This window comes from Vulpes lagopus, chromosome 11, assembly GCF_018345385.1.
Source record: "Vulpes lagopus strain Blue_001 chromosome 11, ASM1834538v1, whole genome shotgun sequence".
NCBI lineage: Eukaryota > Metazoa > Chordata > Mammalia > Carnivora > Canidae > Vulpes > Vulpes lagopus.
Window position 1 is genome coordinate 20,865,800 of NC_054834.1, and position 16,595 is coordinate 20,882,394.

Here is a 16,595-nt window from a genome sequence, read left to right on the forward strand (position 1 = left end):
GTGTGTGTGTGTGCACGCAAGATACCTGGTTGTAATGACAGAGGCGAGTGCTAGGCAGAGAGTGCATCATTGGAAAGTTTACATTTGATAATGGACATACACAAGAAAGCAAGGTAGGGTGTTTGGGAATTTGGAAGGGAGTAAAGAGCGCTAAGTTGGAACTGGAGAGGTGTGCATATTCCTTGTTGAATATGTCCTTTATTTTCAGTTAAGGACTGTATACTGAGGGTACCAGAAAACTCAAAGGATTTTAAAGTGAACAGCAGTTGTTTCCATTTTTATTTCGAAAGCTCAACTTTGTTACAGAGTTGGTTAAGTAGTTATCAAACTGTTGGGGTAGTTCAGGCAAAATGTGATGAAGTCATGGATTTGACAATAAACAAAAGTAAAGGAAAAGGAGGGGAGAGGGTGATATATTTCAGGCATTTAAGGAAATAAAATTTGCAAGATTTATTAGTGGGCAAGACAGTAAAGAAGAAAGAAAATTACCTGGTGTCTGGTTTGGGGAGCTAGCGTATAATGCCATTACTGAGATAAGAAGTGCTGTAGGAAAAGCAGATCTGTGAAGAGAAGATACGTTCAGTCAAAGATCCTTGTAAACATTCAAGTGGTGACGTTCAGAATTCTGTTGGATATGTGGATTTCCTACGGAGAATGTCTGGGACAAGATACACATTTGGCAAAGCTGGGTTAATTTAAGACATGGGAATAGATGAGATTGCTCAGAAAGTGTATATAAAATTTGAACACAAGAAAACTTCCAGTGGGACTCTTAAGAACCCAGATAATGGGGATCCCTGGGTGGCTCAGTGGTTTAGAGCCTGCCTTCAGCCCAGGGCGTGATCCTGGAGACCCGGGATCGAGTCCCACATCAGGCTCCCTGCATGGAGCCTGCTTCTTCCTCTGCCTGCTTCTCACTCTGCCTGTGTCTCTGCCTCTCTCTCTGTCTCTCATAAATAAAAAAATACTTAAAAAAAAGAACCCAGATAATTAAGGAATAGAAGAAGAAAAAGTACCTTTAAGAAGATACCAGAGGTATGAGAAGAAAATGAGAAGATCATGACATCTCAAAAAAAAAAAAAAAAAAGAAGAAGAAAAATTTTTTAATAGTGGGCTTTTTTGTCTGTTTGCGCTGCTATAGCAAAATCCCACAGACTGAGTGACTTACAAACAACAAACATTTGTTCTCATAGTTCTGGAGCCTGGGAATCTGAGATTAAGGTGCCAGTGCCATTGAGTGAGGGCCTTCTTCCCTTTTGCAGACTTTTCATTGTATCTTATGTGGCAGAAGAAGCTAGGGAGCTCCGTGGGGTCTTTTTCACAGGAACATGAAACTCATTTATGAGGGTTCCATCCTCATGACCTAAAACCCTCAAAGGCCCTACCTCCTAATACTATCATATTGGGTATTAGGATTTAAACATATGAATTTGAAAGGAACACAAACATTCTGATCATAGCAGAGAGAATGGCCAATGTTGGTAAATACTACTCAGAAGTCAAACCATCCATTATATTTTCTAAGAAGCTATTATTTGAAATCTTGTGGAAAACAGTCTCATTGAAATGGTGTAGACTACGGAGTTCAAAGTGTGGATGTGGTGAAAAGAAGCAGAGAGACGTGGACACTGTTATAAACTGGTGTGGTTGTATATTAAAGGTTTACAGAGGAACTCTGGTTTAAGAAGAAAATTCTGAATTCAGTTCGCCAATAAAAGAAACAAACAAAAACGGCATAAAGTCGTTCTTTACACCCTCTGGATGGCAGGCATTAGGTCACATCCTGATGAGTTTGGCTTAGAAACAAGGGCAGTGTCAACTGGAGAGGAATACACCCAACTCTCGAAGGAGGCTGTACTGCTGCATGCTTGCCAATAGCATACCTTAGTGAGGGCAAACCAGATAATTACAAACACAAAGTCTACAACTCAAGCCAGTGTCATATTTCAGAAAAGCCATCTATAGAGAGCAGGAAACTCAAGTTTGCCAAACACAGAGGCCAAGAGTGTAGTTGATATTGCTCCAGTTGAGTTATGGCCAAGGAAGGCAAACTGTAGGGGAACTCAGAGAATTTGAGGATCTAAACTGTCAGGGCAACAGAGTGTATCCAAATGGGTCAATGCGGGAGGAAGACTGGATAATATCAAACATGATGCTATGGAGTAGAACAGCAGGAAACTAGGAGACAAATTATGTCTGACAAGAGAGGAGCAGAAGCCCATCTGGGTCTGAGCACAGGCCAAAGCCTTGTCCCTGTTCTAAAATGTAAAAGGCAACATATCAGAAATAAGCTCAGAAAAATGAGTGGCCAAGTGGTAGCTTCCCTGAGGCCTTGTACCCCGATAGACTCTCTCTCTCAAGGGTCCCTAATATTTAGATTCTCAAGGCTAGAGAATTTTATTGTAAAAACAGAGGGTGGGAGAAGGGATTTATTGCATGTTCTATAAATGACAGGTAATTTGTTGAAAAATACAAATCATCTCTGACATGTAGTAAAATCATATGGATGGGTTTAAGCAAGAACACATTTAACAATTTCACAAGTAGAAGAAAATATAAAAACTTTTGTATGTCTGCAAAGGCAAAATCTGCTTTCTAAAGGACATCAAATATGCTAAGGATTGTCATAGTTCTGTCATCCTGATTGATTCCATTGTCATTTTGTCAACAATGAGATGACATTGAGCAAAATTTTGAATCTCAAAGTTTTCCTTGGAAGCTGCAAAGTTACATTGTACTTAACAGTTGTCCGTACTCGATTGTGAATAAATCTTAAAATCTCACAGTAGAAGCTAGCAAGATAAGTAGTACTGTTTCTCCAATTGGAGGAGGAAGTCATATTTTAAATTTAATTATATCATTCTTGGTAAATAATGAGATTATGTTCAATTTGGAACTGCCATATTACTTATTACAAAATACTAAAACATTCTAAAATAAAGCATGGGAGAGATGTATGTCAAAGCAAAAAAAAATGTTATTCACTGGAAATGAGAGCATCAGTTCATAGCAGATACATATTATATTTTCCCCAAAATGTACTAAGAGAACATGCATAATAAAATACAACTGACAGATATTTTTAGTAACAAATGACCTAAATCAAATCAGTAATTCCTAAACCTTGAGGAAAGAAATCAAAAGCACCAGTTGTGATGTTTCTTTAAATAAACTGATAAAAAGTGAAATTAATAATAAATGATATGTTGATGAATGGCATGACAGGTAATGAGGTAAATATTGCATCATTTTGCTTGGCACAATATCGATAATGCTTCTGTTCTGACAGAGACAATAATCAAAGATTATTGATCCTTGTGAATATTTTAGGTAACACATGTATAGGGACTTATCTATACATAAAAGCTTTGATAAACTACGAAAAATATCAGAGTAGAAATACACTCTTCTATTTATATTGATTAAAAACCAAAGATCTTGTTTGCTTTGTTAACGGGAAGGGTGTCTCTATTGAGGTTTCCATTTAGCCTAAAGAATTCCACAGCTTTGCCCAATCAGAGGTGGTCAGACCAGTCTATTTCAAAACTTCATTCTCACTGCTCTGCCTGTTAACTGTTAAAATCAGGCATTGGAAGGTTTTTTGGACTGTTTTCCATTTATGATCACATGTTCGTGCTGCTCCAGATGTCCGACTATGGGGCAGAGGTGCTCCAATCTGCCCACCGAGTCTACAACTGTTTTATACCACTTTGCTCTGAACTTTTTCAAAGATCAACTTTTGACCTCGGAGCCAGAAGGAATCTTCCAGAACATTCCCTCTCCTACATCTCAAACATTCTTATCAGATTACATTTTATATGTTAATTCAGTCTCTTAATCTCCCAACTTTTCTATTCATGTCACCTACCCATACTCATTGCTATTTCACTTGTTAATAAGCTTTTGTCTTATAAAATGCTCTCCCTGCTTAGGCAACATCATTCTTGATTATATCAACACCCACATGGCTAGCCCTTTCAGCACCTGGTCTTTCATTTTCTTTATTTCCCCATTTTAATGGCATTTTTTCCCCCCTTGCTTTATCTCTAACCACTCCCACCCATCATTGTTACCTTCTGGAACTTGTGATTACCAAAAGCTGTATCAGAGCTTAATTTTCTAAAACTTGACATCACACTTTTTGATCGGTTCTTAAAATCTGTTAATTTCATGTCCTTGAATTCAAACTTGTTATCTTGTCATACAAAATTTTGTTTGATTAAAGATAAACTTCTGGGCTAAGATTCAGCTCACCCCTTGCCCACTGAAACCCAAGCTGTCTCACCTACTCAAGGACTCTGTTCCACTCTGCTACCCTGTCCTCGTATCTCCCTTTCTGTGAGTATATCCATGAACATGTTGTCATATTTTTATTTTAAAAAACAAAATCAACCAGCATAAACAATAAAATCTCTTGATCCTACATTCTTTTTGCTCTTCTTGAAAGCAAAACTCTTAAAAAATGTGTATAATCATTAATTGTATTTCTTCTCTCATTTCTTTTGATGCCTCTTTAATCAGGCTTTTGCTTACATTGCTCTATTAAAACTCCTCTGGGCAAATTCCCCAATGTGGAAAAAGATTTGTATTAGTTCTGTGATACTAATTTACCCTGGACTAGAAATGGCAAGTGAAGCCACATACAACAGACCTCAGCTAACATTCTGTTGAGGAGCCTTTAATAGAATTTGAAAGATCTTGACACAGATTCTCAGACAAGGCAAAGTTGTTACTTTAGCTTATGTATTTGATTTGAGTATATAAGGAAAAGATTCAGCAAACCTTTTTTTCCCATAAATTTTAAGTTAGATTTATTTTTTTTGTATCTTCTCAGAGTTGAGTTTCTGTCTCAGTGTATTTGCTAAGGGAGGCATAAAGCTTTGAAATATTGCTAAACGAGTTATTTTAATGTTTCTAAAGACTGTGAATGTAAACTTTGAAACTATTAAAATATGTTACTAAGAACTTTTGCTGAAATATGTCCTATAAAAAATATTTTGCTCATTTAAATGGTTATAGAAAATTATTATAGGAAACTGATAGTTAACTCACAATCTGTGTCACTGTTTTTTTTTCCTCTAACGTCATTCATGGTTAACTGGATTGACTTTACTTAGGAGTCAGCAAGCATTTGAATACTTTGTTTTCACTTTCTCACTAAGAGTTTCTTAGTAATGAAACTCATGACTAAAAAAAGCAATAAAAATTGAATTTTTCTCTATCAATAATGACTTTACTTTGTCAAATTTAGTATATAGTTTTCCATTCTTTTTTATATGACTTCTTGGCTAATCATTTTTACCTTTTCCAAAGGCTTTCTTATCTGTCTGCTATTCTCTTGGTTTTTCACTGTTCCTATTGGCTCTTTCTTCTCAGGCTTCTTTGTGGAGCCATCTTCCCTAACTTCCCCCATGGCTTTTCTTCTCATTCAGTCTTGTGAATTCAGAACTGTTGTACACTTCAAATTTATATCACTAAGATTGTCCTTTGAACTCCTGAATCATTCCCCAATTGCTTTTCAGTACCTCCTGCTGGCATCCTAAATAAGAGTCCATCTGCCTTATCCACACGTTTCCTAAATCTGAACCTCCCCAAGTTTTTCCAATGGAAATGGCACTTCTGTCCTTTCTTTCAGTTATTCAAGTCTAAACATTACATAATAGCACCTACTCTATCTCTCACATTTAATATGAATATATCAAAAAAATTTATTCCCTATGCATCTGAAAAATGTGGCCAATCCGACCTTCTGTCTCACCTCTACACTATCATCATGATCTCAACTGCCGTCATCCCTTGGCTAGACCATATCATCCCTTTCAGTCTGCCCTCCAGCATGCAACTCGAGTGATCATTTTAAAAAATAAATCAGATCATTTTACCATTCTGCTTAAAACTATCCTGGAACATTCAAATATATTGAAAATAAAATCCAAGTCCTTGCCATGACCTCTAAGGCCATACCTGATTTGGTATTGGCTATCTCTTAGATTTTAGCCATCACTAACTAGCCTTCTTGTTGCCCCTCAATGAAACTATGGTTACCTTATTTCCTTTGCACTCTGCTATGAAATTTCTTTTCATAGATATTTTCTTAGATGTTTTTGGGATTTATACTTCTCTTTAAACATAACATTCTCAGAGTGGCCTACCTCAAACAACATTTCTTAAGCCAAACTCCATCACTCTTTATCATTAAAAGGTGCTTTATTCCCTTAAATGTACTTATTATTCCTTGAAGTTACAATTCACTATTTTGCTTGCTTAATTTATATTCATCTTCATCAGAAGAACTTTAGGAACTTGGTCTTTGGGCTCAGTGCTATACACTCACATTTAGAACAGTTCCTGGCACTAAGCTCACTAAAATAAATACATACTGAAGACATGGCCTGGCCACCATCATCCTCCAGGTGTCATCATCTTTTCTACTAAGTTCCAATCACACTTGTCTCATCCTAACTCTCCTACCTCTTTTGTCTTGTGACCTCAGAGCCTTTGCTCATACATTCTTTTCTACCTGGAACAATCTATCTTTTCCCAAATAATTTTTTTCCTTTCATGGTTAATTTCATATAGTTCAAATTCTTGGCTTCAATATTACTTCTTTTGAAAAGCCAAGCAAGATTGTCGATATAACGTTCATTCCTCATAGCCTCCTACTTAAATGTCTTGCTTTTCTTCATGCATTTGTTACTATTTGCTTTTTTTAGTTGTTCAGTGTTTATATCACACATACTAGAATAAGCTCTCCATAAACAGTGATTATATCTGCATTATTCATTAATGTAAATAGCACAGTGCCAGGGCAGAAAATATACACACAGTAAATGTTTGTTGAATAAGTGAATATACACAAGAGGGAAGGGGCCAAAGGGGCCTCTAACATCAATTGCCTATTATGTCAAGACCAATTTACCCCACAAGCTCTTATCATTTTTTTCTTTTCTTTTAGAACTCAATTTTCTAGTGTCTGGTCTCTACTTTTACTTCCTTAAATTGATTTGCCTTTTGTCTATTATCCTCCTTTGTCACTGATCTTGAAGCTATCTCAAATTTAGGACACAGAATTTAGAGTTTTGTCATATCCCACAAAGAAGAATGACTTTGTGTAATAGGCCCACATCCTTTCCTAGAACTCTGCATACAAACAGAGAGACAGGGATGAAAAGGTTCTATTCCTAATGAATTTCAAGATAATGAATGGCTTTATCTATTTCCTAAAGGATGTCCCAAATCTTTTAATAGATTTTATACAACACTAAAAATGTCATTAACATCCTTTAAGTTAATTTTATGATCCATTAATAGGGTCCCAGTTCCCCTTCCTTTACACTTGAAAAATATAACTTTTGAAGATGCAGATTTGTTCCTCGACTCTAAGGTAATCTCAGGTCGCTGCTCCTTAGAAAGCAGCTAGCTGACTGATTTGAGCACACACACACAGCTACATAAACATAATCATAAATATTTCTCTTAATACTAGTCCTTGGAGATCTCCTTGGCAATCATTTTTTAAAAGGAAAGGTGATGGTAATTTCAACATAGAACCTGTTAGACTGGGGATCCCTGGGTGGCGCAGCAGTTTGGCGCCTGCCATTGGCCCAGGGCACGATCCTGGAGACCCGGGATCGAATCCCACATCGGGCTCCCGGTGCATGGAGCCTGCTTCTCCCTCTGCCTATGTCTCTGCCTCTCTCTCTCTCTCTCTGTGACTATCATAAATAAATAAAAATTAAAAAAAAAAAAGAACCTGTTAGACTTCTCTTAAAATTACTTAAATTGGACTATTTTATGGCAAAGAAAAATTTCATATTAGCACTGAGAACTTTGGGAATAAACTATGTGGTCTGCCCTGGTGAAGATACTATCCATTAAGTTTTTTAGAGCTATTTAACCTAAAATTGTTATGAAATAGACATATAAAATTTAGATAAATTACCTAGTGTTGATGACTTGACTCATAGGCAAAACAATATTGCATTTATTTTCTTCTGTAGTTCTTGCAAGTACTCAAAATACATTTTCCTAACAAGCAAGAACCTCTCCATAGAAATCAAGGGAAGAAATAGAGTAGATTTATGAAATTTATTTAAAAAACGATACTTGTTTATTTCAGACCAAAAGTAAATTCTGATATATTTAATTATAATGAGATGGAATTTCAGTAAACCAAAGTTTGAAACCTTTTTAAAGAGTTCTTCCCTGATCTTTATTCTTTGTATATCATAATCTCCAAGCAATATGTATCCACATATTTTTGGCCACCTGCTTCTTAGTTGAGAATGTCATTTGTCTGAAGAGCCAAGGGGTTGAGCTGGCATTGGTTTCCTGTGTTGGGAAGTGGATATTAAAGTATAATGCCTACCATTTATGGCCAAAATTCTGCATAGAATTTCTTAACTCCCACTCTAGCAAATGGTGTGAATAGAATGACCTCTGTCCTTTTTAAAAGTAATCTTTTATAAACAAGAGCTTGCTAGATCAAGGTAAGAGTTACTCATAAACAGTGTCATAACAAAATTACATTTGGTCTCCCAATATGGCAAGTATTATTAGATCATTTGATTTGTCTTATGCAAATTTTAGAAAACAAAGGAACACAACTTTCCCAATATATAGATGGGAGACATACATATCAAAACAATAAGTTGGAAGGATTTCTAAATTAAAAATGAGTAGAAAATTTATGTTGATAAATCTCCCTCTGTACTCAGGGAGAAGTAAACGAAATTTTAAGCAAGTAGGTTTTAGGAACAAGGGATTCGAGTTATCAACACCCTATTTTTAGGATCAGGAAATTCAATTTATAATTGGAAATTTTTCTCTGGAATTCCAGTTAACCATTTTTTTCAAAATGTGTTCTCTGGAAAACTGATACCTTGGTATGTTAATAAGGGTATTAATAAAAAAGTTAGTTAACCTAATACAATGATTTTCACAGTATGTTCCATGGACCTCTAGAGTCTATGGATGCAGTTAGGAGATCCATTAAGGTAAGACTGTTTTGATAACATTGCTAGCATACTATTTGTCTTTTCCCCTCTATGTTGGTATTTACACTGGTGATACTCAAGCTGTGGTAAGTAAAACTATCATAGCACCAAACTGAACTTGTCATTGTATTCATGAGTGCCATGCATTCACATTAAAAAACAAAATAAACAAATTAAAAACTCAAGACCTTTGATGCAGCAGTAAAAAGTTAAATATTAAAATATTAAATATTAAGAATATTAATAATATTAAATCATTAAATCTCAGCACTGGATACAAGTCTTAAATATTCTGTGTAAGAGAATAAGAAAGACATATAGGGCGTTTTTGATGGATAGTAAAATACAGCGTTTGCATTGAGGTAAAGTATTTTTGTAATTGAGTTGCATTGAAAACAAATTTTACTTAAAAAAAATAAAGACTTTAAGCATAGTTGGGATTTGGCAGTAATTTCTACAAAATTCAAAGATTACCAGTATACACCTGTCCTTCTAGGGAAAAACATCCAACCTTGTTACCTATAATAACATTTCAGCTTTCAAGTGAAAATTGGAATTTTGGGAAACATGTACCTGTCACTTTGTGCTCTAGACCTCAACATTTAAAGTGTCTTCTGATGTGATTGATGTTAATAGTATGATTTTTTAAAAAATATTGTATAATGAAATGCTTTGACATTAAGTGATATAACTCAGTGAATTGATATATTTCAACTGCTAAATATACAACATTACAAAAGCATGTTTATGGTCTGCATGTTTGTGTCCCCTTTCCCCCGGCCCTCAAAATTTATGTGTTGAAATCCTCATGCCCTATGTGATGATATTAGGAAGTCTGGTTTTTGGAAGGCGCTTAGGTCATGAAGATAGAATCCTTATGACTGAAATTAATCCTCTTTATAAAAGAGAGCCCATGGATAGCTAGCCGCTTTCACCATGTGGCACTAATTATATCAGGCACCTAGATAACTAAGTGCAAGAGAAAAACTAATAAACGATAAGAACTTAATGCCTCTAGACTCAAAGCAACCAGTGATGGTTAGGGATGAAAAAGTAAAAAAAAAAAGGGGAGAGAAAAGAAGAGAGAAGGTAGAAATCAGTAGATATTTGAAGCATTTGTGTCATCTTATTTAAATATTATTAAAATAATCAAATAGCTGGCAAGATTGCAATCTTTACTAAACCAAAACATCAGGGTAAACAGAAACTCACAGACGTAAAACAAGCTACAGTGCACAAACAATTCTGTTTGTAGGGCATTTAAATATGTGCTTTCGTTTTGGCCAACTCAAGGCACAAGGACAGAAGATAAGCCTTAGGAGGAGACAAATAAGAGATCCTCGGCAGAATAAACCGGTACTTACAATGACAAGCGTGAGTCCATGGCTGGTGGAGTATGGCTCAGAGGCGCTGCTCGAATAGGATTCTGTGGCGGTGTTGCCTGCTGGGGTTGTGCAAAGCAGCCATGCAAAACTAGTTCCAACATCTGCTCCTGAGGAACACTGGGACATGCAGGAAGGAGTAACAATCCAAGAAAGTTGTGAATATGTGTGAATGAATGAATGAATGAATGAATGAATGAATGATTTAAATTGAGGTATAATTGACATACAACATCCTATTGGTTTTAGGCACACAATTTAATGATATGTAATTTGACACTGAATTTGTCTTAATTTAATGAGCAACAGATACCCAAAACGTTAGCATGTAGTAAGAATAAGTAGAAAAGAATCCAAATGAATTTGAAGTGTTCTAAATTCCTTGTGTTATTTGGGAGGAGAGTAAAAGTACTGATTAACTTTTGGCTTTGATACATTAAGGGCGCAAAACACAAACTGAGAATCCTATGCAATAGAAAAGTAGTTTATTAAACAATGATAGCCCTCAGTTTGTGCCTCTGAATATACTTAATCAGGCCACAGATAGTGGAGTTCTTTAGGAGCTTGATGCAATGGGAAGTAGGGACCACATATTAAGAGGTCACTCAAGCAAATATATTTTTTTTAATTATCTGCTCTATTATGTGTATATATGTATGTATTAAGAGAGCTTCAAAAGAACATTCACTCAAATTAAAGTTATTTATTTCTTGGGCATGTATCATTGGATATATTCTAGAGTTATCATAGGAAAGTAGGGTTTGAAATCATTTTCTCTTTTCTTTCTTCTATTTATGATTTGTGAGAAGAACTTCAAATCATGATAACAAAGTTTCTTTCCTTTGAAATGATTTGTTTTATAGAATTATCAATTCTTATGCCTTTGACTTTATGGAACTAAATAACAGTAACTTGTGCAAAATTAGAATATCTATGAAAATCACCCTCCCCCAATGTCCAGTTTAGGCAAGGGTGTCGGGAAAATTATGTCCTCAAATACTTGTGTGAGTAGAATTTAGTACAGATTTTCTGGATGGCAAAGCATACATAATAATGGCTTTCACATTGATTCAAGAATTAGCCTAAGTAAATAATCTACTTAACCTAAAGATATACTCTAGAATGAGAATGATTGTGAAAGCAAATTTTTTTGGTAAAAAAAAATCTATATGTTCAAGAATTGGATTTTGCTAAATAAATTACAAATATTATAATTACATAGTCATAAATGACGTTCCAGTTCAGAGAACAGCAAACCACATACAGCCTGTGGACCAAATCTGGCCCACTTTTTACTTTTATAAATAAAACTTTATTGGAAAAATAGTTGTGTGAATATTTTATTTATTTATTTATTTATTTATTTATTTAGTGTGTGAACATCTATGATATGTTGTCAATGGCTGCTTTCATGCTTTGATAGCAGAGTTGAATGTAGCTGCCAGAGACAATATGATATTTTTAAGGCCTAAAATATTTATTTTCTGGATTTTTATAGGAAAGATTGCCAACTCCTTGTCTTGATGCATGTAGAAATTAAAATATATTTGTAGTTTAATTGAATATCTGTATCACAATCTCCCTACTTTACCTGTGACCTGCACCTATATATCAAAACATGCACATTCATCAACATAACTATACTGTATTGAGTAGGATGTGTCAAGTATTGGTTTAAGAAGTTTATGTGTATGATTCATTTAATTCTTACAGTGCTCTTATGAATTATTATTTCATTTTACAAATAAACTGAAGGTCTGGGAAGTTACATAATTTGCACAACGTGAGACAACTAGTGAGTGACAGAGATAGGTTAAAAGCTTACACATCCTTAATCTTTCCTGTGGCTGGCCGACAATACCTCAAAATGTTAAAAGTATTCTCTGGATTCTTGGATTATGAGTGTTTTATTCTTATTCTTTTGATTTATATATTCTTCTTATAAGGAGCTTTTATTATTTTGTTACTCGTTTTTTATTAAATTTCCTATTAAAAAAATCTAAATATAGCCATCCCGACTTAACAGTGGTTCACCTTACAGTTTTTTTACTTTATAATGGGATGAAAGCCACACATGCAGTAGAAACAATACTTCAAATTTTGAATTTTGATACTTTTCTTGACTAGCAACATGTGATATGATCTTGTTTTGTGATGTGAGACAGGGAAAATGAGACTCAGCTACCTGTCAGCCACATGATGATGAGGGTTAACAAAATCAGTGCACTTAAAATCACTCTGTACTCATACAACCACTCTGTTTTTTACTTTTAGTACAGCATTTAGTAAATTACATGAGACATTCAACAGTTTGTTGTAGAATAGGTTTCGTGTTAGATGATTTTGCCCAACCGTAGGGTAGAGTAAGTGTTCTGAGCAAGTGTATAGTTTTTTTTTTTTTTTTTTTATTTATGATACACACAGACGGAGAGAGAGGCGCAGAGACACAGGAGGAGGGAGAAGCAGGCTCCATTCAGGGAGCCCGACGTGGGACTCGATTCCGGGTCTCCAGGGTCACGCCCTGGGCCAAAGGTGGCGCTAAACTGCGGAGCCACCCAGGGATCCCCTCCAAGCAAGTTTAAAGTAGGCTAGGCTAAGCTATAATATTTAGGTTAGATATATTGATTGCATTTCAACTTAGGATATTTTGTTTTCTTTTAAGATTTTATTTATTTATTTATGAGGGACACAGAGAGAGAGAGAGAAAAAAAACCAGGAAGAGGGAGAAGCAGGCTCCCTGAAAGGAGCCCAGTATGGGATTCAATCCAGGACCCCCAAATCACGCCCTGAGCTGAAGGCAGATGCTCAACCCTTGAGCCACCTAGGCTTCCCATCGACTTAGGATATTTTTCAATTTGTGATGGATTTATCAGGACATAATCCCATCCTAAATCAAAGAATATCTGTATTCAGCAGTTGTGAATTTGAAAATTGGTCAGAATTAATTATCATTTGTTGCCTATGTTTATATTTTCTCCTATAGGAAACCACAATTACATATTATATAGGGGGCTGGAGAAATGATATAGTAACTATTAAACTAAAGCACAAATTGTGTGTGTGTTTGTATCAGGGAAACTTTGTTAGGTCTGAGAGATACAATTTAATATTATTTTTTTTAAAAGGATACTGGTATTTCTTAGTGACAAAGATCATCAGCAAAATATTAAGAAATGAAGAAATGTAAGATTTAACTTTATTTTTTTCCCTTCTCAAAACTTCTTGCAAGCATGATTTATTTTCTCTATTGGTGGTTTCTCACTCTTTTACCCTTTAAATTAAAAATTCCACAAACCATTATACTCTCGGAGTTCATTGACATTGTAAGCCAATAGCTTTTTGTCAGATATCTTCAGCTTCAATTTTTTCTGTAGCATTTGACATTATCATCTTCCTTTTCTTCAAATAATCCTCTCCTCTGACATCTTTTATCTTGCACTATACCAGCACTCCTACTCATCTGTAGTAGTATTGCCCTTCTCTGCCAAGCCTGTTCTTTACCCCTACCTGCAGGGCCTCCATGACAGCTCCCCATCACCTTTCACTACATGTCTTAGCCACACTGAGAAGCTTCGCCATTTGCTAAACCAGCATTCTATCGTCATCTTTGGGTCCCTGCTCAAAATTCACATCCTTCTAGCACAGATTTTCTCCCTTCTTCCTGTGGCTGGTTTCTACTCACTTTTTTAAGCCTCTACTGAATTGTCAACAGCCTCCAGAAAGGGTTCCTTAATTTACTAAGATAAATTATTTCTTCCTCATTGGACATTCATTTTAGATATTTGATAACATTTTATTTATATTTTGAGTGTTGCATTCTACTAATTTTATGCCAGTTTCTACAGTGGGCAACATGAGTACTTATAATGACTGCTTCTTGCCAATTTATTTAAAGTTTCTGTACTACATATTACATTGAACATGATATATGTGCAATAACAATTTGTTGATGCTAATATTTATTTAAGCAAAAACTAGGAGAATGGCTTGGCATGTGTCTTTTGTCATGTTACTATGGGTAAATGTGTGTACTATAAATTTGATGGTAAGCATGTCTGAAGAACACTTTGATTTCCACGTTCAGTTAGTATGAAAGAGTAGAGGCATATAAGAAAATGTGCAAAGCTTAGGAATTTATGCTTCTTACAAATGACTTACAATTTCAGGCATTTTCTTATCATGATGAAACCTGTGTGTGATTATAACATGTGTAGATGTGCTTTAAAATCTGTATGCTATTAACTACATAAAGTTCAAGTGTTTTGAATTATGTATCAATCCTGTATGCCATTAATTGGAGATATTGGTTGTAATATATGTCAGAGATTAAGTGCACTTTTGGCATTTAGAAGGGTGGGAATAGTAGGTTATTGCAGCTGGCTTTAATACTTCGATGTTAACAGGAGTTTCAAAGCAAAGAAGAATTTGAATGAATGATTTTCAGAGATATTTCATTTACAATAAAGTATTATATTAACTTTTGTCTTGAAAAGAAAAAAAGAGACATTCATTTTGTCTCCTGTAATTAATCAAGTCCTGGGTTATCCTGAAAAAAAAATAGCTTGGGATCTTTAAGTTGGACATTGCCAATGAGAATAGAAACCACTGCCATAGTTGCAGCTGAAATCAGAGGTAGGTCAAGGCAACTCAAAGTGCCTGCTATACCAAAGGCATAGCTGTATTTTATTTCTCACTAGGGAAGAAAAAATATTGCTGTAAATTATACTATGATACATGTTTTCTTGTCATTTAGACATTTTATCTTATTTTTATTTATTTTTATACCTATTTTTAAAAATCTTTTAATGTTTTTTACACAGGCTCCTTTCTCTACATGTTTGTGCTTGTGTGCAAAATAAATTAGGTGATGCATTTGTAAAACTCATATTCAAAGTCTGACAATTGGGGCATGAGGGTGGCTCAGTGGTTGAGTGTGATCCCAGGGTCCTGGGATCGAGTCTCACATTGGACTCCCCTCAAGGAGCCTGTTTCTCCCTCTGTCTATGTCTCCGCCTCTCTCTCTCTGTGTGTCTCTCATGAATAAATAAATAAAATCTTAAAAAACAAAATAAAGTCCGACAATTCCAAATAATACTTTGATCCTAAATTGTCAGTGTTTCTGTTTTTCTGCATACATCATGCTGTGTGACATTATGTGTTAGTGATGCAGCATTTCTTAAAAGCATGTTCTTCTATTTCTCTGGGACTTTCAAGCCCCAAGACCCTTTCTGCTTGTTTTAATTCACATAGGCATTGTATTACAGCTATGTCACAACTGCTTCCTGGCTGGCAGGATTGTAAAACACATCTTGATTTCAGAGATGTTAAAATTAAAAAAAAAAAAAAAAGTCTGCATCTTAGATCAGATGAAACATGGTATTTAGGTGATATTAAGGAAATAGTGAAAACATTCATCAGTTAGTTAACATATTCACTGGTCTATATACCTTTGCAATATATATTTTTCATATGTTAGTGTAAATATTTTATTTTTAAGGTAAATACTGACGGAAGATAATTAGATCAAAGAGTAATTTATTGAATATTTTTCTTCTTATATGTTACTTTTTTTAAAAATGGTGTGATGTGTTGCAGGAATGCCAGAGGTAGCTTTCTAAGCTATTTTGCTTAAAATTAAAAAAAAAAGTTATTGTGTAATTTTACAGTTGGACAATTAAAATAAAATTTTATTGAGTTTTTTTTTACATATGTTCAATCTATTAATAGCAAAGTAATTTGTTATGTATGTTTTCAAATGGTGATTAAGCAATTAAAATTCTAATAAATATTAGAAGTATATCATTTTATGCTTTTGATCTCCAGTTCTAAGCTTCATCAGCTTAGAAGTCTCTGAGAAACTAAGGGGGATAAAAAGGGAAAGCAGCTGCCATTTATTAAAAATGCATGTTCAATGTTGAATCGTTCATAAGAAAAAGAAAGGTTAGGGGACGCCTGGATGGCTCAGTGGTTGAGCCTCTGCCTTTGGCTTAGGTTATGATCCTGGGGTCCTGGGATCCAGTCCTAAGTCAGGCTCCATGCAGGCTGCTTCTCCCTCTGCCTGTGTCTCTGCCTTTCTCTCTGTGTCTCTCATGAACTCATGAATGGATAAGTAAAATCTTATAAAGAAAAAAAAAAAAAAAAGAAAGGTGAGTTACATAGAATGGTGACGGAGCATAAATAAAGCCAAGATTGAAGAGCTGATCATCGAGGCTGAACC

At 35.0% G+C, this 16,595-nt stretch overlaps 1 pseudogene; it reads right to left on the reverse strand.

Annotated features, from left to right (window-relative positions):
- The window catches only part of LOC121471499, a 30,936-nt pseudogene extending 16,953 nt beyond the window's left edge, over positions 1 to 13,983 (reverse strand).
- Between the last annotated feature and the right edge of the window lie 2,612 nt (positions 13,984 to 16,595).